This window comes from Chrysochloris asiatica, unplaced genomic scaffold (assembly GCF_000296735.1).
Source record: "Chrysochloris asiatica unplaced genomic scaffold, ChrAsi1.0 scaffold00247, whole genome shotgun sequence".
In the NCBI taxonomy this organism is placed as follows: Eukaryota; Metazoa; Chordata; class Mammalia; order Afrosoricida; family Chrysochloridae; genus Chrysochloris; species Chrysochloris asiatica.
The window spans coordinates 2,802,970-2,806,969 of NW_006408765.1; the positions used below are offsets into that span (position 1 = coordinate 2,802,970).

At 40.4% G+C, this 4,000-nt stretch overlaps 1 protein-coding gene and 1 pseudogene across 2 annotated transcripts in view; one reads left to right on the top strand and one right to left on the bottom strand.

Annotated features, from left to right (window-relative positions):
- Positions 1–4,000, bottom strand: part of BRINP3 (bone morphogenetic protein/retinoic acid inducible neural-specific 3) — a 737,483-nt gene that overhangs the window by 409,423 nt on the left and 324,060 nt on the right. The gene's annotated exons all lie outside the window — the stretch shown is intronic.
- On the top strand, positions 1,423–3,761 carry LOC102816684 (annotated as a pseudogene).

Below are 4,000 nucleotides of genomic sequence, written 5' to 3' on the forward strand. Positions count from 1 at the left end.
GAATGACAAAACAATGTGCAGACCCTGACATTCAGAACATGATGATGAAAGAGTTTTACTTACTGTCGTAATGCAGTTTATGCTACATGTTTTGGAAAGTTCACAATTCATTCTGTGAATTAAAAACAATGAGCACATTTTCATTCCATTCAAGTATATACAATTAAAATGACAGTAAACCTTATGAAAGCACACATTATGTAACAAATCTCAAGGTTTCTCGGTACTTTCAATGAATGAGAAAACAATGTGCACTTTTTCCTTGGTGGTTATGTGCCGTGGAGTCGTTTATGACTCATAGTGACTCGGTACTGGGTTACTGAGGCTGTAAATATTTCGGAGCAGAAAGCCTCATCTTTCTCCTGCAGAACTGCTGGTAGTTTCAAACTGCTAGCCAAGCAGTTCGCAGCCTGATTCATAACCACTATGCTATTAAATCAAGAGCTTTATACTTGAAGAAAGTTCACCTTTTGTTACAAGAACAGAAATGTTTTGTATATTATTCAACTTCAATGTGCACATTCTCAAATTCAAGCATACAAATAAAAAATGAAGTCAAGACAAGTGTTCCAATTATGGTATTTATTACAAGGACTGGAAAGGTCTTACATTTGGTTTCATGTGCTTCAATGGGAGCATTTATACTTTCTTTTTTCAATCATAGAAAGTTTTGAGAAATTTCTTATTCTTATAATACTTAGTGTACTTAGAAATTATAAATAGCTCTTTAAAAACCAGATGACTTGTGTGTGAGAAACTGTACATTGTTCTTACACTTAACTATTTGAGAATTTTCTCCATGATTGTAATACAGCCTACTTTGGTAACCTGTACTAATTCTTTTGATTTCCTGAAAGTGTATGTGAGAATATGTGTCTTGTTTCTTTAAATGCACAATGGATTGGGACCTTTCCCCTTCTTATAATGCAAAAATTACTTTCAACTAATGTATAAGAAAACATTTTTTGTATGTCATGTTCTATAGTGGGAGCAACTGCAAGTTGTTTTCTAAATATAAAAAGTATTGGACTCAAAGTTTCAGGTAGTACCCATTTGACCTAGCTTCAATGGCTTGATAATCAGAACTCTACTACAGAAAGATTACAAAAAAAAAAAAAAAAAGGAAACGAGTATAAATTGCTATAATTTGATGAACTTGACATATATTTATGGATGTAGTAGCTCAAAATACCAACTGAGAGGGAAGAAGTCTTCACATCAAATATCAATTCTATCCCTTCTGTATAAAGGGTTGATAGGGACAGGCAACTTAGACATTGGCTACCTAAAAACGGGGGTGCTATAAAGGCATGAAGTAACTGGCTTACAAGTTTTCAAGAAGGAGTTTACTTTTAGGTCTTTCATCTCAATCTCGAGCTCTAGCTGGTAGCCTAGCATGCATGCTCCAGCCTCTTCAGAACCATGACCACCATCATGGAGTTTGGGCTCCCGTAGTCTCATCTGTGCCACTCGTCCTCTATATACTCCACATACACGGTCCCCAGCTGCCATCATGGTAAAGCTCGCAAAAAGCTGCCAACAATCAAAGTGATTCCAAGAAACTGGCTCCTCTCCCCAAGGCGGTAGAAGAAAACTGAGGATGAGGAGCTGTCAAAAGATGATGAAGAAGAAGAAAGGAGTGGAGAAGAGGTTGTCATTCCTCAGACAAAAGGCAAGAAAAATACCACACTGTCATCCAAAAAGGTGGCAGTTTCCCTCTCAAAAAAGGTAGTTGCCACACTGACCAAGAAAGCAGCTGTCACCCCTGGCAAGAAGGCAGCTGCAACACCAGCTAAGAAGACAGTTACAGCAGCCAAAGCAGCAACAACACCTGGCAAGAAGGGAACCACCTCAGGCAAAGCAGAGGTGGTGACCTCCGGTAAGAAAGGAGCTGCTCCTCCAGCCAAGGTAGCAAAGAATGGCAAGAATGCCAAGAAGAAAGAGAACAATGCGGAAGATGATGAAAACAGTGAAGAAGATGATGAGGCTGAGGCTGAATTTGAGCCCATCATGATGAAAGGAGCAGCTGCCCATCTCATTGATGATGATGATGATGATGATGACAAAGATGATGAGGACAATGAGGACGATGATGAGAAGGATGAGGAGGATGAAGAAGATGACTCTGAAGAAGAGATTATGGACACTATACCAGCAAAGGGCAAGAAAGTTCCTGCCAAGGTGGTTCCTGTAAAAGCCAAGAATGTGACTGAGGATTACGACAACAACGATTAGTAAGAAGATGATGAGGAAGATGAAGACAACATAGAAGAGGATGAAGAGGAGGAAGATCATGTCAAAGAAGTACCTGGAAAATGAAAGAAGGAAGTGGCCAAACGGAAAGCTGCTCATGAAGCCAAGAAGCAAAAAATGGAAGCTGTAGAACCAACTAGAGCTTTCAATCTATTTGTTGGAAACCTGAATCGTAACAACTCTGCTCCAGAATTAAAAACTGGTTTCAGTGACCTTTTTGCTAAAAATGATCTTGTTGTCATGGATATCAGAATTGGTATGACTAGGAAATTTGGCTATGTGGATTTTGAATCTGCAAAAGACCTCGAAAAAGCTTTGGAACTCACTGGTTTAAAGGTCTTTGGTAATGAAATTAAATTAGAGACCAAAGAGAAAAGACAGTAAGAAAGACCGAGATGTCAGAACACTTTTGGCCAAACACTTGCCTAACAATGTTACTCAGGATGAATTGAAAGAAGTGTGTGAAGATACCATGGAGATCAAATTATTCAGCAAAATTGGAAAGAGTAAAGGGATTTCTTATCTTGAATTCAAAACAGAAGCTGATGCTGAGAAAACCTTTGAAGAAAAGCAAGGAACAGAGATTGATGGTCGTTCTATATCCTTGTACTACATTGGGGAGAAAAGGTCAAAATCAAGACCACAGAGATGGGAAGACAAACACCTGGAGCGGTGAATCAAAAACACTGGTTTTAAGCAACCTCTCCTACAGTGCAACAGAAGAAACTTTCCAGGAAGTGTTTGTGAATGCAACTACTATCAAGGTGCCTCAGAACCAGATGGAAAATCCAGAGGGTATGCAATTATAGAATTTGCTTCATGTAAAGATGCTAAAGAAGCTTTGTTGTTGTTGTTGTGAGGTGCCGTCGAGTCGGTTCCGACCCATAGCGACCCTGTATAGGGTTTCCGACGGTGTAAATCTTTACGGGAGTAGAAAGCCTCATCTTTCTCCCGCGGAGCGGCTGGTAGTTTCGAACCGATGACCTTAAGCTTTAAATGTGTGTAATAAAAGAGAAATTTAGGGCAGAGCCATCAGGCTGGAATTGCAAGGATCCAGGGGATCCCCTAATGCGAGATGACAGTCGTCCAAAACACTGTTCATCAAAGATCTGTCCGAAGACATAACTGAGGAAATGTTAAAGGAGTCATTTGATGGTTCTGCTTTCACAAAGATAGTCACAGATTGTGAAACAGGTTCCTCCAAAGGGTTTGGGTTTGTAGACTTCAGTAGTGAGGAAACCATTAAAGCCATCAAGGAGGCCATGGAGGATGGGGAAATTGATGGAAGCAAAGTTACCTTGGACTGGGCCAAGCCTAAGGGTGCAGGTGGCTTCGGGGGATGAGGTGGAGGCTGAGGAAGATTTGGAGGCAGAAGCAGCCATGGCTGAGGAGGCCGGGGTCACTTTGTTGGCCGAGGCCAGGGAACAGTTGGAGGGTGCGGAGGCTTCCAGGGAGGCAGAGGAGAAGGAGATCATAAACCACAAGGAAACAAGACAAAGTTTGAGTAGTCTTTTGTTCCTGTCTTTTCCCTCTTCCATTTTAAAGCAAGGACTCTGGGATTTTTATTCTGTTACTAGATCATGACAGCTTCTGTAAATATTTACAGACTCAGAAACCCTATAAGGGGTCGCTATGAGTCGGAAGCAACTCCACTGCACATAACCACCACCATCAGTAATATGGTCTTATATATATGACTCTATAGATGTTCATTTTATTATTCTTTTTACTTCTGAGTATGTCTGAA